We start from the raw sequence: 25,957 nt of genomic DNA, 5'->3' as shown, positions 1-25,957 counted from the left end.
AACATATTCAAGGATTGCGATACTAGTTTCTAAGCTTCCCATTTTTGTATGTAGAGTCTGAGGGCAAAAGGGTATAGCGGAAAGAATGGGGCTATGGAGTCAGTCTTGGCTTCTAATGTCAGATGTGTTACTTATTGACTATGTCGCCCTGAGTCAAGTTATTTAACACCTCTCGGGCTCTTTTCTCTAATCTATACAATGGCATGAACAATGACTCCCTCATTGCATCACTGTGGAGTTAAAAGAAATAAAATACAGGGAATGACTAGCGGGCAACCTGGTATAAATGTATGCTCAGAATTTTATTGTTCCCTTTATATCAATAACCCATTGGATAAATGTCAGAAATAAGATTTACCAGTAGTCATGAGAAAGTTGTTTACAGACCATAAAACAACTGAGTTGTACAAACAGCATTTCAGGGAGAAGGACTAGTTTTTTATTTTGAAGGGAAAGCAAATAAATTATCTTCTTGCAAAACTGAAGTAGACTAGTGAAGAAGAAAAAGGTACCAGTAAATGTTCAAAATTTCTACAGTAGCTGATGTGGGTGGAATAAGAGAACCCTTGATTCATCCAGCCAACTACTTGTGTTCTGCATAATTACAACTTTTTAATGGCTTCTGCAAGGATGTTGATCATTACATGACAACAAACCCATAAATATCTGTCTGTGTTAGAACAGTGACACTCACTGGTTACTTCTGATATTGACAGCCATACTCACTACTAATACACATCCCTTATAAAGCAAACTTAAATAATGCTCATAGATATCAGCAAGGTAGAAAAGGGGATACCCAACTCCTTGTAAATATTTGGACCAACATAATTTTGAGTTACCCAGTATGGAATGAGCTACCTTTCTTGTGGCTCCCTACACCTCTAGAGATGCCCAAATATACTTTAAATGATCATTAATTGGAGTAGTCCTAGAGAAGATACATGAATAATAATTAGGGATTCTAGATGATCTTTACAAGCGTTCCAGCTTCCAGTTCCTGGTCTCAAGGACTCAGAGCAAACCCACATTTATGTGACTTGGAAGCTTAAAACATTTTTCACAGTAAAATCTTGGTTCCTTTGTTCATATGTAAATTATACACTTCTTTTTAAATTATTAAGGCTCTATTGGTTTTGGAAATAGGAGTGCTTGCCAAATCAGTGCCCTTGTTATCATTCATCAATGATAATTACCCACTGCAGTGAAATATAATAGAAGCATCTACAGCTTCTTACCTATGGGATGATTTTCTGTCACTTAACACAAAAACTGTAAGAATGACTGACCCCTTCTCGTCTCCTAATCCCCAACCCAGTAAAACCTTCAAATCTCACAGTAAAACTAATCTCAGGTTTAAGGAGGAATCCAACTTGTGTCAGTGACTGGAAGGACTCTACCCTAACAGCATATTAATTTTTTTCTCCTTTTTAGATGGTAAAAGAGTAATGTTTTGAATTTCAATGACTTAAACATGTTGCTTATTAGTCACCCCCTCAAAGCATTAAAGGGAGGGTCAATTAATCTAGGGTCAGGAGCAGCCTTGGCATCTCATGCAGACATTTTCTCATTTCTTATTTTAGAGATGTTTACATTCAGGGACTTAAAAAGAAAGTGCTAACTTGCCCAAGGCAGTAAGGTTTTAATAAACCCATTCATGTAATGACAGTTGGTTTTCCTTAGGTATCAAGAACATTCTTATGTATAAATCAGTGCACATAGGATCAGTTACCACTACAAGAGAAAAAAAGAATCTTGCTACCCACCACCACTCTATTACAGAGAATATTAAACACATTCATTTTCTTTTCCTTATTAAAGAAAAACCAAACAAACATACTTAGGCAATGAAGAGCAGTGGCAGCACTGTGTTTAAGTGTTTTTTCTACCATCCCTCTGTCCACTTAGCATTGGACTGCGCTTATCACAAGAGAATTTCCAAGCTGAAAGAAACAGAGGCATATAGACAGTGTCAGCTCTGTAGTTTGAGAGCAGGAGGAGAAACAATCCCATGAGGAACACAGAAGATGAGAGCATGGGTGAGGGTAGAAAGAGAGAGGAATTTGGTTCAAAGGGTCCGTTATGCTCTGTTTTCTCAGACTGGATTATTTCCAAACAATAGCATCTGTAAGAACAAAACCCAGAGATATATTAAAAGGCATTTTCAAGGAGGTGGGATCAAGATGGCAGAGTAGGAAGACCCTGAACTCACCTCCTCCCACAGACACACCAAAACTACAGCTACATATAGAACAATTCTTCCTGAGAATGTCCTGAAGACTAGCAGAACAGTTCTTCTACAATTAAGGATAGAAAGAGAAAGCCACACTGAGATGAGTAGGTGGGGGAGAAAGCAATCAGAACCCACACGCCCAGTGGGCAACCCAAAAGAGGAAGGGCATATCAAAAACCAGGAGATCCTCCCTGAAGAGTGAGGGATTTGAGCCCCAGTTTGAGCACCCCAGCCCTGGGGACTGGCACCTGTAAAATAAGCCACTTAACTGGTTTTGAAAACCAGTGGAGCCTATGACCAGGAGAGTCAGAGGGCTATAAGAAACCAAGACTCTCCTCTTAAAGGTGAGTATGAACTTACTTGCTCTGAATGCCGGCACAGAAGCAGCAGACAGAAAAGCGCCTGAAACTCAAGCTGGCTTGCCAAGGCTGCCCCAGCATACTCACCAGCCCAAACCCAGCTCCAGCTCTAAGCCCTCTGCCAAGGCAGCAACCCTCAGCATGCCCCAGGAGAAGCTACAATACACCTAGCTAGAGCTAGGCTCCAGCTCTAGCCCCTCTGGCTCCAGCACTCTCACCAAGATAAAGGCCCTCAGCACATCCCAGGAGAAACCCTGGCCCATGTTGGGCTCTGGCTCTAGACAGTAGTTAAGGGATACACAAAAATATGTTACATATGTCAAAAACAAAAAACATGGGGGAGGAGTAAAAATGTACAGCATTTAGAATGTGTTCGAACTTAAATGACTATCAGTTTAAAAGATATATATATCTCTCTCTCTATATAGATATATATATATCTTTTATATATATATATATATATATACATATACATATATACCCACACGCATATACATATAAAATGGTAATCATAAACCAAAAATCTACAATACACAAAAAAGCAAAGAGAAAGGAACCCAAATGTAACACTAAAGAAAATCATCAAACCACAAGGGAATTGTGGTTTCAAGCTACTGCTTTAAATTGTTCATCAGCAGAATGCTAAATGGACATACTTCCGGTAATCACTATAAAATAAACAAACCATATACCAGCCAACCTCACCTTGAAAGCACCTTTATATTTCTGTTTGTAGTTCTCATTTTATAAACCTATATAATAATTCTTAAGCACACTTAAGTTTGAGAAACACTGAACAGAACTAAAGCAAGAACAATATATACAGATGCTTTGGTTACTAAATATTTTACTTAAGGTAAGTATTATTTCCCTAGTAATTACTGAATAGAAGGGAATTTTAAAATTAGGCATACTATGACCTCTTAGGCATTTGCAGTTCAACGCACCTTCCAAAATCTCCATGTCACTTCAGCAGGGCATGCAGAAAGTTCTAAATCCATTGCATACCATTCACAGATCACAGAATTCTTGGACCACTTCCTGGTCCATCTATATGCCTACCCCCTTTTCATCTTTGTATCATATATGTAGGCACAAAATTAAAGCATGGATTTTCCTAGAGGCCCCTAGAATCCTCAGTTGATGCTTGTGTATGTACACCAATAGCACAAATATTCTCAGACTCTCCATACCATTACAGATATTTATACTACCCTCCAATTTAGGTTCCTGTCAGAGAAAAAGAAAGTCTGAATCCTGGTGCCACACCACCTTGTTCTGTATTTGTCTCTCTTCTCTTTCTTACACTTCACAATGGAAGTGGAACGTGCACATTTTCCTCTTCTTAATACTTGCCAGGGACGTCACTTACATAACATTTTAAGATCTATCTATCCCTGGCTATAGGTTTGTATCTGCTAGTTTTAAGGCAAGTAAGAACTGGGGATTATCAAGAACAAAAATGTCAATAGATGCATTTACTTGTGCAAATTAAATGAGAGTGATGTAGCATGTTACATTTTAAGGCAATGGGTATTAAGTTTTCAAGTAAACATACATGCATGGTATGATAACACTATGATAATTATTTTTTCAAACAGCTACAGGGCATTTGTAACAACTCCCAACATCTTGGCAAAGGAAGACATGTCAAAGGCACTAAGAGATAAACAGTAAGATAGCCCATGATGTTACAAGTATCAGAGAGAACACACTGGAGCATATGGCAGCAGGACACAACATCATGCCACTTGGTTCCTATTACTGTGTTCAATACATACATGTTATTCACTTCTGCAGAGGTTCCCAAGTCTCATAAAATTGGACTTGCCCTCACAAAGCTCATAACCATCATCATCACTATTTAGATCCATTGTGTCAAGCTCTATACTCACACAAACCTCACAAATGGGTACTATTTTAAAGAAGAGGTAACTGAGGCACAGTGAGGTTGAAAACTCACTTCACATACACACAAGAAGTTAGTAATAGAATGGAATAAAGGCCATACCCCTCATACTCTAAAACTCATGCTTTTAAATAATTTATAGCTTGTCTTTCTATGTATATGCATAATTATAATAGGAGGAAAGAAGTAATAATGACCACAACAGAAGTACAGATAAAGCACTGTGATGGAATTTCAGAAAAATTATATATATATATATATATATATATATATTTATTTATGTATTTATTTTTTTATAGGGGCAAGGTGAGCAAATACCTCATGAAGATGTTTTGCTTTGGATCTCTAAGACAGGAAGTTCTCAACTGTGAAAATAGGTACAGTATCCCCCAAAGCAGAGAGAACTACATGAGCAAATTCTGTGGGGGAGGAACGTGGGTAGAAGAGCACAGAAGCAATATAATTTCAGTTTGGCTGGAGTATAAGTCTTACCAAAGAAAAGAGAAGGAACATAACATTCTTGAGTGTGTTCTTTAGTGCTAGTCACCTTGCTGTACATTTCACATGAAATACCTGATTTTATTTAATCATTACAAGAACTCAGTGAAGTGGGTATTATTAGAGTTTTGACAAAAATAAATAATTGACAAGATGACAGAGAAAACATGTATTCTGGTGAGAAGTTGGAATCAAAGCTAATTATAAAGCCCATATTCCCGCAAAAATGTCATATATTATAACATGATGAAAAATCCTAAGGACAAATTTAGAAATGGAAATAAGGACCACATTGAGTAGGACCATGAAGGCCAAGATAAAAAGGATTGGACTTAGCTTTGAAGATAATCGTAAGTCATTGTTGGTGTATTTATGTCTATACTCTAGGAAGATTTCTCTATATGTCAAAAGCACATTTTAGTCATTAACTTACTGATTTGTCTGTCATGAAAAACCAAGGTCAATAAATTCTAATCTGTGCTAATTGAAATTTGTTCTTTCAGCCAAACTGTAAGCTCCTGAGTTGTAACTCCCATGCAACAATCAGACAAATAAGAAAATCTAAATACTTGAGTATAAAATTCATGATAAAAAAATTATTAAATTACTCATAAAAAGAGTAAAATAAAATGGGCAGTAGGATGGGTTCATGAAATGGAGCTTTAGAGTATTATTCGTATAAATAGGACTGGATCATTTGCTTTGGTGAAGGAGGCAGCCACGTATTTGCCAATAGCCAAAATCTACCACTAAAATGTCACTCCTTATTCATACCCTTTCAACGGATAATCATTTTTCTGAGACTTTATCCTGTGGAAGTAATCCAATAAAAGCAATAGTTAGGTGCACTAAGATATATTTCTCATCACATAATTGTGCAGGAAAAATACAATGTGAAGGTATATCCTAAAATATTAACAGTGATTGTGGGGATGTCTGGCTTATGGTTAATTTTGATTGCTTTTTCATGATACATTTTTGTACTTGAAAATTTTTATACAATCAGCACATATTATGTTTATACTGGGAAAAATTATACGATAATACAAAATGGAGTGGAAGAGGCACAGAATTGGGAATTTAGGGAAAACAGACTTCTTACTAATTTCTTACTCTATCTTCCTGCTTCTGGCCATCTCTGGGCATAGGAATAGGTGCACGCTGCATAGACAAGAGGTGCTTCCCAATCTTTTGGTGCAAAATGTCAAACCACAGAACCTAAGCCTACTTTGAGTATTTGGAAAGCAAAATGACCTAACATGTCATCAACTTATTCTCCAACTGGAATTAGCATGGTTCAGTATGTAAGACATATTTCTTTTCTGCCCAGAGAAAGGTAAAATTCATTAGAGTTGTTGAGTGGTGATTGAGATGTTACTCTATGTAGGTGATTTTTAGAACTCATTTCTCATTCTCAAGGTCAAGGTCAAGGATCCATTACTCTGACTCATGTTCTATGTTAGTAAAATGTTTCTGATCTTCAGAGTATCAGTGATCATACTTCTTGAACTTTCAGACATTCTATCTGATAATTTTTGATTTGTGTAGCCGTGTATGTAAAAAAACTTTCAATTTCTGAAGTTGATATTACAATTTAACTATACATTTAATGATCACTTTAATACAAAAAATAAAATGTATTGTTCTTGAGAAAAATAGATTTTTTGTTCTAGATATCTAAACACTTATCACTCAAATACACCTGCCGCTATTAATGCACGGAGAGAATATCTCTGTAAGTAGTACTGTGATGGCTAATATTTTATCACACCGTTTATTTTCTTAACTATCTTATCCAGTTGTCCAGTTTTGAGGCTATTTCTTTTGAAATTTTGTATTATATTATTACTAGAGTTTGTTATTCAAGCAGGACGAGCACAAATTTCTTTATCTTATTTCAATTTGTATTTCTTTCAACGCTTTGCTTCATGGCACAAGTGAAAAGCCCTAGATAAATCATTTAGATGATAAACTTATTTTGGGAGAATCCTTTATCATCAGTAAAGAAACCAGCTGATTTGTAATAATGGTTATACATACATTTGGACAGAAGGTGAAATACAGTCATTTAATAAGGATATGGAAAAGAATCATAACAGAGTTTTAATAAGTAGTACATAGTCCAGCTGAATGTCTGAGAAAAGTATGTCTTTAGGAGGGTTTACCAGTGAAGAAAAAAAGGAAATTTCTGATACAGGTGGAAACCATCAGGTACAATTACTTTAGCAGTAACTTGAACATCATAAACATATACCATTCATACACATAAACACATTCAGAATGCACACTCTAAGTTACAAGGTACATGATGAAAACACTGACCTTCTTCTCTAACCATATATAATTGTTCCTCTGGTTTCTCTGTCTCGTAGCATGTTGTTTTTCTTATTCTATTTCCAGTGACTATTATCATGCCTGCATGCCAGCAACAGAGCTGATGTCAGTGTGTTAGCATGAAAATGTGCCCTTATCATGTCTTCAAAGACAAATAATTTCACTTAAGTATTAATCGTGTTTGCAAATAATGTTATAATATTTGAATTTGGCATTCTTAGAACACATAACCTCTAAAGATCGCTGTAGCAGTGCCCTGCCTTTGCCATTTTAGTACATGCCTTCCTGAATTTTGCTGTTAGCATCTGTGTGTCTTTGCCTAAAGGGTTTTTCTCATCATCTGTGTCTATTCTGTTCATGTGAAAGGCAGGCTAGGAGTTCTAGGGAATTAGCATCCTTGGGAACATCCCTCAAACAATGATTAAGGGGTCTTAGTAGATAAATACCCCAGGTCCTTCACCTTTGGGGTGGGATAAATCTGAGGCATGTGTGCTATGCCATTTCCAAATCACCTGGGATTCCAAGCAGGACTAAGCTACAGATACCTACATTGATGACTTTATTACTCTATTAACTTCTTCCACTCCCTGTCTTACTTTTCTACTTCCCTACTCTCATTCCCTGGAATTGCTTCTCAAATGAATTATAATACTTACATTTAATTATGTCTTTGATAACTACTCATCAGAGACTCATGGAACATCAGGGCTACTCATTCAAAACTTGATGTGTAATCTCCTAGTCTGCTGACACATTGCTACATTACGTACAAAATCAAAGTCACAGACTAGACACTTAAAGCAGCTCCTCCTCCTTCTGACTTCCCTATACCTCATGTTATCTCGGAGCCCAGTCAAAACAGCCTTCCATAAATCAACGACTCCTTCTCCTTTGTCTTCCATATCCAACGAACAGCCAAATCTTGTCCGTAGTATCTCCAATATGTGTCCAGCACCTGTTACCCCTTTCCTTGCTTTCATTATTAACTTAGTTCAGGCTCCCCATTACCTCACACTTGGATTACTGCCACATTACACTACCTTAAACTTGAATTATTAAAATGTACTTTATCCCTTCTGTCCAAAATTGGGTATGAATTAGTTAACTACAAAAATAGTTGCTTGATAGTCGATAGGAGAGGATGGTAGAAAACCAGACAAAGAAATAATGCAGTCATTGACTGCTGAATGGAGTGAGAAGTTTACCTATTCTTATTATTTTTTGAAAGCTCTTTCCTTCCTTCCTAACCAGCATCCCAGAAGGGTCATTAACATGAGCGATCCACCAACTGTTCTTCTATAGTCTGTCAATATACTCTCATTCAAATGTCAAATTCAGTCATGGCATTCATCCCTTTAACAGTTTTGAAGTTATATCTTATTGCCTATAGAACAGACCAACGTTCCTTAGATATGAATGCAAATTTTGTCTTACATCCCTTGCTACTTCCCCACAAAAGTTCCATGCTCTAGGTTTACCTACCTGTTTACATTTCCCCAATGTTCTTTATAACTCAAAATCTTTGCATAACTGCTCATTTGATCAGTACAGTTCTCGCCAACTAGTGCTTCTTAAGCTTCAATGTGGAGCTTAATTGTTAACTTCTCTGGTAAGCCTTTAATGCAAAATTCCCATCAAAGATAAAGCCACATGCTCTTCTTCAATATCCCTGTACCTACTCTTTCATATTACTCTTTTACTCTAATGTAATTTATTATCTTCCATTTCCTACATTAGATTGTGAACTGCTTGAAAGAGGACTTTGACTCTCCAAAAGATGAATGACATATGATTTGGTAATAGTAAGTCACTGTTTGTTTGCTCTTTAGTTCTTCTAGATCCTTGCTAACTGTTTCTTGTATTTTCTCCATTCTGTTCCCGAGATTTTGTATCATCTTTACTATCATTACTCTGAATTCTTTTTCAGGTAGGTTGCCTATTTCATCTTCATTTATTTAGTCTTGTAGGTTTTTACCTTGCTCCTTCATCTGTAACAAATTCTTTTGTCGTTTCATTTTTTTTTTTTTTTTGGATGGGTGGCGCTGTATTCTTGTCTTACTGGTTGTTTTGCCTGAGACGTCTGGCAGTGGAGTTTGCAGGCGGTTGGATAGGGCTGGGTCTTGGTGCTGAGGACCTCCGGGAGGCCTCACTCCAACTGATATTCCCTGGGGTCTGAGTTTCTCTGTCAGTCCAGCGGTTTGGACTTGGAGCTCCCACCACAGAAGCTCGGGCCCAACCTCTGGCCTGGGAACCAAGATCCCGCAAGCTCTGCGGCACGGTTAAAAAAAAAAAAAAAAAAGGAAGAAAGAAAGAAAAAAGGGAGTACAATATCAAAGAATAAAAAACAAAATAAAATAAGAAGAATAAAAAATGTATTAGGAAAAATAAAAGTATAATTGAAACAACTGCAACAAGGTAAAATAAAACTACAACAGAAAAAAAAAAAAAGAAAAAGAAAAGGAGGGCGTGTCCGCAGCCCTGACGAGCCCGGCGCTGCCTCGGCTCCCCGTCGCCCGGCCCCTCGGCTCTGACCGGCCGCGGCCCGCCCTCCCCCGGCCCCCGACCCAGAGCCGAGGGGCCTGCCCGTCCCCGCCTCCCAAGGCGGCGGCCCCGGCCGCAGCGCTTGTGTCGGTTGGCGGCGCCGATGGACGGTTGGTAGAAGCCGCCGAGGACAAGGCGGCGGCGGAAGATGGTGCCGGGAGCCGCGGGCACTGCTGCTGCCGCCGGCGGAGGAGGAGGCGCTGCCCGTTCACTGAGTTAACCAGTAACACCATTCAGTTGCCAGTATCAAGCAAAGCAAACATAAGACACTTTTAATCTGCTTTTTAAGAGAAGTGGTAATCCTTTTCAAAGTGCCTGGCGTAATCGTATCAGAGTGCGGTATAAGCTCACAGAATCCAGAGAAATCATCATAAGTTGTATGTATTTCTGGTGAACACTGGAACCACCATGACATTTGACACTGAACTTACAGTGCAAACTGTGGCTGACCTGAAGCGTGCCATCCACAGCAAGCGCAAGATCGCTATTCAGCACCAGGTGCTGGTGGTCAACGGGGGAGAGTGCACGGCTGCAGACCGGAGAGTGTGCACCTACAGCGCCGGGACGGACACAAATCCACTTTTTCTTTTTAACAAGGAAATGGTCTTATCTGAACGTCTACCTGCTATTCCTAAAACTACCTTTTCAACAGAAAATGACATGGAAAGAAAAGTTGAAGAGTCCCTTATGATGCCTGCAGTTTTTCACACTGTTGCTTCAAGGACACAACTTGCAGTGGAAATGTACGAAGTTGCCAAGAAACTTGGCTCTTTCTGTGAAGGTCTGGTCCATGATGAACGTCTTCAGCACCAAGGCTGGGCTGCAATCATGGCCAATCTGGAGGATTGTTCAAATTCCTACCAAAAGCTACTTTTCAAATTTGAAAGTATTTATTCGAATTATCTGCAATCCGTAGAGGACATCAAGTTAAAACTTACTCAGTATGTTTGCCATTAAAATGGATAATAAGATGTTTAAAATACATTTGCAGTTTATCAGTAGTTTTAGTAACAGTAATTTCGTTTCTAGTAGGCCATATATTTATTATAATTGAGGTTCATGTTTTTGAGACTTTTATGATGACTTTTATGGACTGTAAAATTTTAAAAATTATGGACAGTTTCATCCTCCATGTATTTTATGGATCTGCCATGTTTCTTTTTCTTGTATTTTCTTTATGTAAAAGACTCAAAATACATTTGAAATCATTTAGAACCCCCCCCCAAAAAAGGAGGGGGAGAACAAGCCAAAAGGAGAGATCACTAACAAAGTGTAAAGAATAAAATAAAATGAGAAAAATAAAAGACTTATTAGGAAAAATAAAAATATAAAAGAATCAACAACAATGAATCAACAAGGTAAAACAGAACCCCAGTCTAAAACAGGAAAAAAGAAAATAAATAAATAAATAAATAAATAAATAAATAAATAAAAGCCTTGGCTATGGAGGCGGAGTTTAGGCAGGGGATGGAACTTACAGGCGGGGTTTGGGTGGGGCGGGACCTAGGTGGGTGGGGGGTGACGTTTGAGCGTGGGGCGGGGCCTCTGCTTAGGATCTGCAGGGAAGGGGAGAGGCAGCAGGTGGAAAGGAGGGCCTGTGGAGTGTGGAGTTCCGGAGTTTGGAGGTAGGGCCCTGAGTGAGGGTGTGTGGGTGGGGTTTAGGCCCAGCTCGTTGGAGGGGGTGTCCGAGGCTAGAGGTGGGGCCCTGGGTGGGGGTGTAGGGGCGGGGCTTGGGATCTGTGTGGCAGGAGGGAGGTTCCAAAGGCAGAGGATTAGGCCCGGGAGCCCAGCAGGCTCCCCAGTGCCTGAGTGGACAGGGAAAGGACTGGCCCGGTTCCCTTCCAGTCCTCTGCCCCTCCCCCACCGTCTCCCCCAGGGTCTCCCCCATCGCCACTGGACCCCTAACCGTGGGTGGGTTCCGCTGGGTGTAGGAACTCCTCCCCTCCCCCAGCCGCCCCTCAGGGGTGCTGGTCCCAGAAGTCCGGCCTTTACATTTGCTCCCCCTTCCCTCCCTCCCACTCCCTCAGGACCCGCACGGCTGGAGCGGGCCTAGGTGGGCAGAGGATCAGGCCCAGGATCTCAGAAGGTTCCTGGGGGCCCAAGCGGGCAGGGGAAAGCTGGCCACGCTCCCTTTTGATCCTCTGCCCTCCCAATGGTTCCCCAATTTCCCCCTTCGGGCGTGGGATCCCTTCCCCTCCCCCAGCCGCCCCTCAGGGGCCCCAGTCCCTTCCCGCCTCCACTTCTCCTCCCCCTTCACTCCCCCCAAGCCCCACATCCTACCCGGTTGCTGGTGGTTCCTCCCGTGCCCTTAGGTGCCCGTGGTCCCCCACCGGTGCCTGGTAGGGGCCCTAGTTGTGAGGAGACGCGGATTCCGCGTCCTCCTAGTCCGCCATCTTGACTCCACCCCACAACATGCCACTTTATACTGACAGAGACCTAAAGTTTGCTTATGGAAGTGTTGTAGATCATGAAGGGGTGTTATCCGAATCTAAGGGAATTCTGTGATGCAGATGAGGATGGGTGAGGCTCGTAACACACAAAATGGCTGAGGGAGCTGGTAATTGTTTGAGGGTTTGCATGTGTGTGTTTTGTATATTCCTATTTGGCTGGGTTCAGTTGGGTGCGGTTTTCTGTGTTCACCTAGTGTTTTCTGTAGATGGACTCATGCACAAGTAAATGCAGACTTCACATTTGTCCTCTGATATATCAATTGCATTGAAACAAATCCTTATTTTCAAAACAAGCTCTATAGTAGAACAGAATTCTGATAAATATAAGAAATCCCATCCATTTCACTTCAATCAAAACAATGTTCGTTATGCAGGGAAGGAGAAGAGAGATGTGATAGGACTATTAGTTGAGGGACCTTCAAATATAAAAATAATGCCAGTGTGACATCTGATACTACAGTGTTGTTCTAATCATGTTCCTATTACAGCAAGTCACACTATCTAGCCCATTAATTCATGGTCCTCCGCACATGGTTTCAGGATTAAATGGACTAATTTGTTTAAGTGAGCTCGTGGTGAAGAAAGAAGCCTGGTCCAAAGAGGGGCCAAACTCTATAATAGCAATAGTGATAAACAACATCCTGTTTGCCCTTATCTTAGTGTCTCTCTCTCTCTCTCTCTGTAGGGGTCTTGCCTTTAGACTGTACATGCATGGAGAGCAAGACCCATATTTCATTCATTCCTGTATTTTCAAGAACTATCTGGAACTTGAAAGGCACACAGTAGACATTTATGAAATGAATAAACTACCGTTCATTGGTGGTTGCTCCATGCTGAGTATTTGTCGTGCTACTTCCGATCCTTACAGCAAATGTGTGAAAGAGGGACTTGTTTTCTCTCTTTCTAACTGAAGAAGCTAAGACTCAAGGAAGTTATGTAACATGTCTAAAAACACACATGGGTAGAGTGGAGGAACTAGGATTTTAACAAATGTTCGTTTTCAACCACTTGCATTGGCAGTTCATTACTCTGTCTCTCAAAAATATATGACCTTTTTTTGGTAAGCACCAAGGTCTACACAAATAAACCACTAAAATTTAACCTTGGTTTAAAGTAGACATAACACATATCTTTGGTAGGTTAACTGGTAATCACTTCTTCAAATATCTGTTATTCATCCACTCTGCACACACACATGATGACTAATTTAGTGTATAAGCTGGCAAAGCAATATTCCTCTCTCCTTCTACCTTGCTGCTTTCTGGGACATGGTACACACCTAAAGAGGGAAACAGTCTGCTTTAGATGTTTTCTTTCTTTATTGCTCCAGGCACACAATGGCCAAAGAAATTGGTCTGAAATTGGAAGGAGGGCAGAGGCCAGGGAAAGTCTACACGTTCATCCACTCTTGTTTGGTTCATTATTACTGAAGCTAAAATGACAAGCTTTACTGAGCCTATTTGGAAATACTACTACTACTACTACTACTACTACTACTACTACTAAGGCTGGGAATCCCTTTTCTACCCACTCATGGAATAGTCACAATTTAAGAGACAAGATTTATGTTTTCTCCTGTAGGCACTTTCTTAGAACAATTTTTAAAAAAATAACAGAAAATCCCACTTTTACTGTCTACTGACATAGGGTCCACTTGACGTTTTCTGAACAACCGCTCTCTCAAACACGAGCAATAATAGATACCTTTGAAGTAAACCTCCACTTCTTGATCTTAAAAGCAAGCTAGGAAAATGGCAGGTTGATGGTTACCCCTCAAAATCCTTTGTCCTGTTGTGGGGCAAGTGTTGCCAGCCCGTCTCGCTAAGGCATCTTCTGAGTCCACCCCCTTTCCTCTTGGGTACTTAGTCTCCCCCTCAGCGATATTCAGATTCTCGGCAGGAAGGAGGGCACTCTCTGCCTTCCATAATGATTTGATTAATTTTATGATGTACTTAGTCCACGCTGCAGTGTGGACAGTCCATAACATATATGAAGAAGAAAATGGAAGGGAAATTGAATCCAAAGGAGGTCTTCATGACTCTTCAGAAGTCAGTATTTTCTGGTATTTGACAAGATTCTCCCTTGGTTTCAGAAGCTACATGGAGAACAACTTGGACTTTACAACTGAAAGAAAATAAATCTGAGTTTCAACCCATCCCTGGCCATTGACTATCTATCTATCTATCTATCTATCTATTTATTTATTTATTTATGGCTGTTCTGGGTCTTCGTTTCTGTGCGAGGGCTTTCTCTAGTTGCGGCAAGCGGGGGCCACTCTTCATCGCGGTGCGCAGGCCTCTCACTACCGCGGCCTCTCTTGTTGCGGAGCACAGGCTCCAGACGCGCAGGCTCAGTAGTTGTGGCTCACGGGCCTAGTTGCTCCGCGGCATGTGGGATCCTCCCAGACCAGGGCTCGAACCCGTGTCCCCTGCATTGGCAGGCGGATTCTCAACCACTGCGCCACCAGGGAAGCCCCTTTGACCACTTTTTGATAATAGAGTAAGTCACTTACTTTTCAGGGCTCTAATTTTCTCATCTATTAATTGGTTCCTAAGTATCAGGTTTATTGCAAAGCTGTATAAAATGGTGGTTAGAAGCAAAGGCTTAGAAACACCTACTGCCTGGGTTTAAATCCTGATTTCACCAATTATTTACTGTGTGATTTTAGGTAAGTTTCTTAACTTCTCTGTATTTCCATTTCTGACTCAGTGGAAAAGCATCTCAAAATCCACAGACCTAATTTTACATACTATACTAGTGATATGATAATCAGGTGGGTAATGTATTGCCCACAAACTCATTGTGCTTCCACTAATTTATATACACTTTGTTGCTTATAAACTCCTTCCTGCTGAAAATCTGAATATCTGTTGCCCAGTTTTCCTGAAAGAAAAAAATCATCTAAGCAGAGAATCTTAGTGGGTTTTGGAGGAAAGCTAAAGACTCTCAGACGATGGGCTGAGGTTTGTGTCAAATATCCAAAAGCTTCCACACCATCAAGCAACAATACATATCACCAAATAAGTTGAAAGACTCCTGGCATTTTAGGAGCTCTGTGTTGACAGAGGAGAGGAAAGCCCACCCACATGGCCTGGTACCCAGGCTGAGCAGTGGTATGTGAACAGCAACATCGCCATCTTCTGGGAATTTCAGGCTTCACACAAAACTTACTGAAGCAAAATCAGTATTTTAACAAGATCCCAAGGTGACTCCTATAATATAAAGATTTGGGAAAGACTACACTACACCAATGATTTCCAGAACTGGCTGCACATTGGAGTCACCTGGAAAACTTAAAAAATGACTAATGCCTGGATTTTAATCCCAGCAATTCTGATTTAATTGGTATGAAGTGTGGCCTGAGCATCTGAGATTAATATTTTCCCAAACGATTTCAGTGTGTAGCCAGAATTCAGAACCACTGAGCTAAATATGAACACATCCCAGGTTTTGTATCATTAAATTATGATTTCTTTCATGTGCTCTGGATAAAAAAATGTTAAGATATATCAAATGCATATCTTTCGTGGTTGAGAAAGTTTTCTTCCTCAGATTTTATTGTCACATGCTGTTTTCAAACCTCCTGGACTATTTCTCTCATTGTGAGTTGGGTCTGTGCAGAGCTGACCTGCTTATTTTCAGACAGACAGCTAAAGGCCGATTCCCCAGCAGGCTGAGCTAATGGCCATCGGTTAGGATGGAACAGTGCCAATTAAAAAGGTGGTATTTACCACTTTATCTGATACCCGGAGGTAACAAATAAAATCCAAGGCACTTTCAGAACTCACAACACATTACGTGTTAGATCCTCGGGAGGAGGGCAATCCCTATCTAGAAACACATGCTTCACTGGAAGGGCGCTCATCTATCTGCTGGCACCTAAGAAACTCCATTTTGAGTGATGTCTTTGTCGCTCATACCCTTGTGTGGACTGCTGCTACCCTGCTGCTACTGTCCTCAAGCAGCATTTCATGGTTCAGCGCACAACAAAGGGAAGGGACGCCCCAGGGCTGGCCTGTCTTGCACTGTATCTGAAACCAACATTTCCGATCTAATGGAAATGATTAAATAAGAATCTACACATAACATTATTAGGAGATCAAGCGGCACCCAAATGGTTGCTATTATTGTTGTTTTTGTTCTTGTTATGTTTATGCTTATTTTGTGTTATTTATTTAACTGGAGATATTTATACTATGTGACTCGTGTGCTCTAAAAACTTCCTATGGTAGAAAAATTTTATATTCAGTAACGTATGACCTTAGGGGAAAAACAGATTTGGGGACCATGTAAAAGGTAACTTTTTAAATTGTTCTTAAGTATTTATTATTCACTTAAAATAAAAAATAAATACAGCACAGTGAATAATATAATTTTACACATCTTAAGATAATAACACTGGTTTCTATTAAATTTTATATAACCCTGTATGCCTTCCTTACTAAAATATTTTCAGATTCTTCCTCAATCACAGCTTAACTTAGATGCTTTGTTGCTAATTATTTAAACGATGAGTTTCTTTTTTTCCCCTTCATTTCCTACATTTTCTCCTTCCAAAATGTTTCTGATCAACACTCCAGGATCTTGTATGTAAAATATGCATACAATTTTATAAAAAATAACGACATAATATTTATTAAGTCTATGGGTGACCAGAAGATACTAACTTCACCATAGTTATCGAAAGCTATGAATAAAAAACATTGTAGTAGCTCCCTCTAGTGGACATTCTGAAGGTAAGGCGGCACTAACAGACCAGCCATTCTACATTCAGAGGCGTGAATACCATACCAATACTTACAGACCAGCTAGGCCAAACATTCAAAAAAGTGGGAGAAAGGAAGATCAGTATTCAAAATGTGTATTTCTGAAGGTAATAAATCCAGGAAAAATTGATTTATATTCTTCCACTTTTGCATTGAATGATGGGGGGAAAGTTAAAGCTCTCTCATTATCCATAAACACAAAAACACTTACCCCACAGGCTTATAAATGAAATCTGTTTCTCCCCCAATCTTTCTCCACATCAGTAAACGTGTGCAGCACCAGGGAATCAAATTTGAATCCTCTTTCTCCCATTTTGCTTCACATTCTACTCGACAGCAATTAGCATCTGTTTTCTGATACTCCACCTATCTGCAATCTCTGTTTAGTGCAAGCAGCCATCACCTCTTACCCATGCCGTTGGAGGGTCTCCTACCTGCCCTCCCTGCTTCCCTGTATTGTATTTATATGCTCCATGCTGCACACAATGGACTGAATGACAAGTATGTTGTCAGCCTTAAATCCAACCCTTAAATTGCTCCTTGCTGCACTCAGAACCTTCCTTGCCCCGGCCTCCAAGGCTGCAGTGATCTGGGGGCCACCTGTGCCACCCACTCGAGTCAGCACAGTGATCTCCTCTAAGTTGCCCCAAATAGGTCATGGTATTTTACGTCTCAGTGTCTCTGCACAAACTGTTCCCACCCTTGGCCACACTTTTCTCATTTTTCTTGTGTCTGGTCTGTCTCATCTTGTAAGTCTCAGTTTAAATAATACTTTAGAGATTTGTAGATCTAAACTTGGTTTCCCATCCCTCAGTTTTCTTTCTCATAGCAATCTATTTGTTTCCTTCAGAGCACTCATACAATTTGTAGTTATTTGTTTGTTTAATCTTTATTATCTATTTCCCCTATTAGAATTTAAGGTACAGATCTATCTTCTTTGACAACTAGATTTCCAGTATCCTGGAGAATTGGTGCTTTTAAGTATTAATTGAATAGATTTGTAAATGGATTCATTTTTATACACTTACGTGATACAGGTTGGCCTGAGTAAGCCCTCACTAAATGTCAATCCTTTTCTCTTTCCAGGAATATGTGGGCTCAACTAGTTCTCATTTCTAGTAGCAATTACGAGCTACTTTTTATGTTGAACTACAGTCGTCCCTTGGTTTTCATGGGGATTGGTTCCAGGACCCTCCTCGGAATCCAAAATCCAAGGATGCTCAACTTCCTTATATAAAATGGCATAGTATTTGCATATAACCTATACACATCCTCCTATATACTTTAAATCATCTCTAGATTACTGAAAATACCTAATATAATGTAAATGCTATGTAAATAGTTGTAAATACAATGTAAATGTTATTTAAATAGTTGCCAGCAAATTTAATTTTCCCTTTTTGGAACTTTGTGGAGTTTTTTTGGGGGGGGGGTGGGGGATATATTTGATCCATGGTTCGTTGAATCCACAGATGCAGAACCCCTGGATACAGAGGGGTCAACTGTAAATGTTTAATGCTTTAAGTAATTAACTGAAGACATGGTGCTTCTGCCCTTACTTGCAGGGCATATTTATACATAGTGAAGCTAATAAACCTTAAGCACCAGGAGCCCAGATTTTCCCTGGACCTTCCAAGACGAAGCGAGGGACCCTAAAAATATGTCACATTGTCATTTTTTAAAAGTTTCTTAAGATATGGTTATGCTAACAGACTAGTATATGAGTGACATCAATTCAAAGAGGGTTTAAGAGTAGTTCCTGCACAAGAAAATGTGAAATACAATGACATCACATAGTTCATATATGAAGGGGATTAAATTAAATTAAAAGGGGATTTCCCATAATTGATAAAAATTTGCATGGCAGTAAGTTGTGAAACAAAACTTTTAAAAACAATATTAATGATTTAAAGTGTTTGATCAGCTCTTTTGGAGGAAGCAATGAGTTGTCTTTCAATTTTGTTTTCTGTAGAAAATGTTATAAAAATGCATTAAAATATTCAAAGAGCAAGTAGTCAAAATGTCAGAAAAGTAATTATAGAGTTGTGACAGGTAGTTACTTAAGACATACCTTATGTTATTTTTCTGAGTTTTGTGATGTTTTCGGTGTATGTGACCTTTTAAAAATTTATAATTTTTGTTTGTTTGTTTTCTCATTCACTTTCTAGTTCTATGTTTGTAATTTTGTATTATTTTTTTCAAACGTCCCCTCAAATTAAAGACTACTGGGGCTTCTTGAAACCTGAATTTTCCCTTAATGCTTGGTTGAAGTGATACATGATAAGTATTGTATTCAACTGGATAGATTGGAGATATATGCTTGTATTTCCAATTTTATTTAGTCATCTTAATCAACTTCTATTTTAATGGCACAAAGTGACCTACATAGTGTTAGGAATAGTAAATTAAACTTAATTAAAAAAAATCTTGTCTTTTTCAGAAAGGAACAAATACACATGGTAAGATTTTAAAAGTAGAGAAGAAACAGAACAAAAGGAAGATATTATTGGGAAAAGATGAATCCAAAAGTGAAATTAATATGTAGAAGGCAGGCTATGGGGTAATCTAATATTATTAGAAGTTGGCAACAAATCTGTCCCTGAGTTACTTGACAGCCAACAAAAAGACATAAACACGGACACAGGGATCAGATAATCTACTAAAGAAAAAAGAACAAAAAACCCCAAACCTCCCCAACATTATAAAAGGGTCCTATTATACAAATCCCAGGATATAGTACACACATCTCACAAAAGCACACAAACACACACTCATGTGCACACAACACACACAGAGTCTGAGTCTTAGTCTGGGTTCCCCCAGAAGAAGACTCTGAGACAAAATTTCAAATGCAGATAGTTTGCTTGGGAGGTACAGAGAACACTAACAGAAAAGTGGGGAAGTGATTCAGGGAAGACAGATCATAAAGGGTATATTAACCAGAAAGTTACTACCATGGATAACTGGAGTTTCATGCACCTGGGGAATTCTCAGACACAGGTGCAAAACTCAATATCTCAGAATTAGTACACCTGAGGTCCAAACCAACCATGGCATTATTTTTTTTTAATTTTATGACAACTATTAAGACCTATCTGTTGATGGATGCTTGCTTGCTTTCTGTTTGAGCTCAGATAAGTAAGGATAAATAGTAAGGTCTGAGAAAGGATAACTAGTGAAATACATATAATCAGTCATGACTCTTTGGACTCCAGAAAGGTAGAAAAACCAATATTAACTAGATCACATTCCAAAATATGCTCTATTGAGTCATGACAATTTATATTCTCAACAACATCACCAACATTCCAATTTCTGTGCCTTTCTGCTCTGTTACCAAAACGCTGGCTTCGTGTGGTAGCAAGATAGTGGTAGAAGTTCCATTCCTCTCATCTTTCATGTTTCATAGTTAGTGGAAAACTATGAGTCTCTTTTCCAGGAGGATTAGCAGTGTCTTAATGTTGTCCATCCTTGAGTCAATCACCAAGGCCAGAAGAATGTGGCACTCTCATTAGTCAGATCTAAACCACACGCTCATTAACAGAAGCAGAATTGAATGGAGTCAACATCACTGGAAGCACATGGGAGTGCATGCAAGTACAGAAATAGAATCTGGGAGTCATTACTACAACAATGGGACTGGGAGTCATTATTAAAATAATGGGGGATGGATGCTGGGCTGCAATAATGACAGATACCAGCATCAGTGTCTTAGAAGGAAAATCACAGGTAGAATTAAGTTCAGAGTATGTCTACCAGTTTATACTTGGAAACACAATGAAGCTTATTTATACATTAAATCAATCTTTTATTCATAGAAATGTGTGACCTGAGTATGTTTTAGATCACAGGCACACTACCAGGCTTTAAGAAAATCCTCAAAAACTCAGTCTACTATATTAAGTGATGATGTAGTAGAATTTTTAAGGCAGAATTAGGAAAAGGAAGAGTCAGGAAAGTTTTACAGAGAAGACAATACTTAAGTCAAGAAGAAGGAATTCTGTGTTTCGACAGGTCTCTGAAGGAGGAAAGAAAGGAAGAAGGGAAGAAGGACATTTCAAGTAGAAGAACAGCATGTGAGAAAGCAAAGAAATATGAATGGATGTAACTTGTCTAGAAACATGTAATTTGATCTGGCCAGAATCTTAGAATGAAAAATGAATGAGTAGCAAAAACTTTTAAAAAATTGTTTCGACCCAAATTGTGAAAGCCCGTTTTTCTAAGGAGTTTATATTTTAATGTATTGACAACAAGAATTCAATGAAGGGTTTTTAACAAGAGTGGGGAGATGATGAGACAAGAAATATCCTGGGAATCAAACTGACTGCTTAATATAAAAAGTCTAGGTATAGTATGAACAATTCTATCTTGCAACTCACTTCCTCCTCCATTTATATGATGGGAAATAGTCTTTTACTAAACACATGCACATTTTCAAAGCATTTCTTAATAACTGCTTATTTTTATTGAAATGCTATTCGTGTCGGCTCATCCAAAATAATACTTTGAGAAAAATTCTCACACTAATAACATTATTATTTGGTGAAACTGAGAGACATCTATTTTTTGTGTGGACTAATTTATTTCTGACTTAAATTGCTCCAGCCCCGACCCCCGCGAGTGAAGGCGGAACCAAAGCCCTGAAGGCGCGATCTGAACAGCGGCCACTAGAGGACAAGCTTACTTCGTGCTGTGACCAGTTAGCAACCAGCTGCTGTAATTCAGAGCATGGTTTGGCAACAAAGGTGACGTCAGCAGAGGTTAGCAAGAGCCCATTACTGTAAAAGGAGAGGTCAGTCCATCAAGTGACAGAGACGAAATATCATCTGAGTCACTTTGAAGCCAAGCTGATCAATTATACCCATCAAAGCCCAAAGGTAATAAAAATCAGAGGAGCGAAGAGTATCATTTTGACCAATTCTACCTTTACATGAATGAGGTGGGGGCATTTTTCAAACACCTTAAATAAGCTACTGAAAACGTGTTGTAACCGGGGGTTAATCCTAATAGATATAGAGCAGCGTGGGAAGTGCTTTTCAATCTAAAAACAATGGCTAAATAAGACCCCTGAGGGGTGTATCCTTTTTCACAGGAGTTTATTCCTTGGGAAACTGACCCCTACTTGAATATAAGCACGACGATCCTAGGATAGCTTGTATGCAGACAGTCTCATCTCAGATTAAAGTCTTGGTGTTGTTTTGAAAAGAGCTAAAAGTTATAATAATATCAAATTCACCTATAAAAATGAAGCCAGAGTTCCTTGAAGGGGGACTACCTGCCTCAGGCTACCTTCCTCAGACATGGGAATAGTGGCTAAACTTTTGATGAGTAGGTTCCATCCCAGATCGTCCCTATCAGAATTTCTGAGGTGGGGTCTAGGCATCTGCATTGTTGACAAGAGCCTTAGGCGACCCTTTTTATTTGCAGTTTTTGGGGACAGACAAGTGTGGCATAACTCAAGGTACCTGCATGATACCTGTGTTAGGCACTTTTGATGAGTCAGGCTCCTAAGTGCATCTAAGGGTCATCTGTTTGCTCACATAAAAATACACATTTTTATAAAGCAGGCAAAGCCTCCCTTGTGTGGGACACCTGTATTTAGACACATACTCTGCTAAGCACTGTATGTACATTATTGTATCTTAACCTTCCCCAAGCCAGTGAAGAATATATTGTTGTTCCCTTTTATAAATCAGAGAAAACACAGCTTCAGAGAAGTTAACTGATTCATCCAAGGTCCTGAAACTAGAAAGCAACCAAACCAGAATTAAAAGCAAGATCTATTTACCTCTAAAATTCTTTAGCTAAGAAGGAGAGGAAGAGGGAAGTAGTTCAAGGTTTATTAGACTTCACGTATTAATTTCCTCTTCATTTCCTACTCCTCAGTTATTGAACTGGATGTCCGAAAGCCCCCCTATATAAAATTCAAATCTGCTGTCCTAGAACATTCACCCTATCTCCTGAGATCTCCAGAGTTACACGGGGAAAAAGCTAATCTTTGACCAATATGACTTTAGAGAAAAACATTAACTCCCGACTGTTTCAAAATAAGAAGTAAAGAAGACTTCTAATGCTATCTTCTTGAAGGAAATCCATTTAAAATCCATTTTAATGGATTTCTTTGGTTTAGAGATGTGTCTGTAGCATTTTATAAACTATGGGCCTCAACATTTAAAGTTAAAAGAAGGTCAGGCATCTCATCTCTACCAAAAATAAAGTGAATAAAAATCCTGGAAAAATTATTGCAGATTTTTTAGACTTCTCTAAAGAAGCATATTTCACTCATTAGAGTGTAGTCATGAAATACTATAGCATAAAAATGAAACGTGGCTTATTTTCTTTTTAGTAGATTTGGCCATTCTCATTAAATAAAGAAAACATTTTTTGGTAAATTGTATTTCATTTCAGTAGCATGCATTTAAATATGTCAGCCAAGAGATAAAATCCAGATATTCATATATACATATATATATATATACACACACACACACACACACACACACACACACACACAGTTGGTCACCCTTACAAGTATGTGAATAAAGCAACAAACACACAAAAAAATTAACCCTTAAAAAAAATCAAATGACTTAAAAAAATACTTCTGAAATCCATGATAATATTCACAGGGGTAAAGATAAATTATAGCATTTTCAGTTAGCCTATTTTCATTTTTAAATTATGTATTATATATATAATACATATATATAATACATATTTGGCATTTTCTTCCCTCAGCTATTTTGTTTTATTAATTTTCTAGACATACAAAAAGCTATAATAATATATATACAATTTGATGAGTTTGGAGATAAGCATTCATTTGTGAAACCATCACCACAATCTGTGCTACAATTTTTATAAAGAATAAATTAATACATATTTGTATAAAGTAAAAATTATGTTTCCTCCTCCTTCTGCCCCCTCACTTCTAACCATGGCTCATGGTTTATTGTGTGTTCTTTTATATCTATCCATATAGGTAAATCAGTAGTTGAAAAAGGGTAGACAATTAGGAGGGTAAGTAGATTAGAGAAATCGTCCATTTTTTTTAATGAAGAACAGTGTATCACTGGAGTGCCTCTGTACACTGTATCTGAACTTACACATCTGCAAACAGCAAAATGATTCCCTGCCTTAAAGTGAAAGGATGTATGACAAAGTCACAAGCAGATGGCATTATATATCAATCATTTGTATATAGCCACTATAGATTTATGAATTAATTGATTTACATTCAGAATTTGAGGAGGAAGAATGTTAACAATATAAGCTATGTCAGGATGATGGATTTACTCTCTCAGTGCCACCTCAAAGTTATGCTGTTGGCAATAACAAATGACTCTAAAACCCTGGTGACTCCCAACAACAAAGGTTTAATCTTATTGTGCAGCCAACAGGAGTGGGTAGCTGCTCTGTTCCATGATTCCGTCATTCTCCACTGTGAGACCAGAATGATGGAACAGACACTAACAGGGACATTGCATGTATCATAGCACAGGGAAGAAAAACCATGGAGAATGGATGTTTTTGTAGAAAAGTGGCAGGCATCTCTTGTGCTCACATTTCATTTCCTTATTTAAGTTCTTTGGTCAAGCCTGATATCAGTGAGTCTGGGATGTATAAGGAGGGTAAGGAAATATTTTTAACAATATATAAATTAAAATAGGTATTTTTAATAGTAATAGGATCTGCCAAATCTAACACTTGCATTATTATATATTATTTCATCATATGAATGCATCATAATTTATTTGTGGACATTTATGTCTAAAATTATGTCTAATTTTTCAATAATACAAACAATGCTTGGCTGAACATACTTCAACATAAACCCACATGCACATATTTCTTCTGGACTATGTTTAATAAATACAGATTATACACATAGATTTTTTTTTTTTTTAGATATGAAAATCATAGAATTCTCTTCTATGCCTGCATTTTCCTCACATTTTTGTTTTCTTTTATAAAATAATATGAGTCATTCTTGCCTGGTTAAATAGCCTCTCCTTTCACCAAAATCCTGACAGAAGCTGACTTAAAATTCCTATTACTGGGACTTCCCTGGTGGCGCAGTGGTTAAGAATCCACCTGTCAATGCAGGGGACACGGGTTGGATCCCTGGTTCAGGAAGATCCCACATGCCGCGGAACAGCTAAGCCCGTGTGCCACGACTACTGAGCCTGCGCTCTAGAGCCCGTGAGCCACAACTACTGAGCCCACCTGCCACAACTACTGAAGCCCGTGCTCCTAGAGCCCTGCTCCACAACAAGAGAAGCCACTGCAATGAGAAGCCTGCACGCAGCAATGAAGAGTAGCCCCCCAGTCACCGCAACTAGAGAAAACAGCAACAAAGACCCAATGCAGCCAAAAATAAATAAATAAATTAATTAATTAAAAAACCACCAACTTTTCGTTTAAAAATATATATATATATACATATACATATATGTATATACATATATATTACTGTGTCAGGAAGCTGGAATTTGAAGTCCTCTTTACTTTTGATCATTTATTAAAAAAAAAAGAAAAAGCTGTTCAGGAAGGATAATCTGCTGTCCTCTGACACTATTTTAATCATATTTTTTTTACCTTGTAAACCTATGTTACATAAAGAATTAATTCTTTGTAAGCTTTTTGGCTACTTGGATATCATTAGCTGAGTTTGGGTCAACTCTGGGGTAGCTTCTTTTTCTCCATGCCCATTTCAAGCTCTAACACGTACCTGATATTCAGCCACTTGAAAGAAAGAATGCCATTCTTTTCCTATGTCACTGAACAAACACAATCAAACAGTGGGTAATATTTTTTTAAATCAATGGACAGTTATACTTGGCTTTAAAAAATTTTTAAATCCATAG

The 25,957-nt window shown here is 38.6% G+C and overlaps 1 long non-coding RNA gene and 1 pseudogene across 7 annotated transcripts in view; one reads left to right on the top strand and one right to left on the bottom strand.

Moving 5' to 3' along the window:
- LOC309636380 overlaps positions 1-18,183 on the bottom strand; it is a 23,926-nt gene extending 5,743 nt beyond the window's left edge. The window contains exons 1-2 of the long non-coding RNA XR_014250001.1: positions 12,155-18,183; positions 1,841-1,943 (exon numbers count right to left, since the gene is read on the bottom strand). This is a non-coding gene — a long non-coding RNA (uncharacterized lncRNA). The remainder of the gene's footprint in view (positions 1-1,840; positions 1,944-12,154) is intronic.
- LOC309636361 (RB1-inducible coiled-coil protein 1 pseudogene) overlaps positions 8,303-25,957 on the top strand; it is a 23,667-nt pseudogene continuing 6,012 nt past the window's right edge. The window contains exons 1-3 of one of the 6 annotated variants that reach the window (XR_014268505.1): positions 8,303-11,499; positions 21,105-21,166; positions 21,696-24,569. The product of XR_014268505.1 is annotated as an RB1-inducible coiled-coil protein 1 pseudogene (transcript). Of the gene's footprint in view, positions 11,500-18,176; positions 24,570-25,957 lie in introns of those variants that run through there. The other 5 variants (XR_014268508.1, XR_014268504.1, XR_014268506.1 and 2 more) reach the window with 5 other exon arrangements.

This window comes from Balaenoptera physalus (genome assembly GCF_965194825.1).
Source record: "Balaenoptera physalus genome assembly, chromosome: 10".
NCBI classification, from domain to species: Eukaryota; Metazoa; Chordata; class Mammalia; order Artiodactyla; family Balaenopteridae; genus Balaenoptera; species Balaenoptera physalus.
Note: the sequence above shows the minus strand (reverse complement) of the source record. Positions and strands in the feature narration are given on the sequence as shown.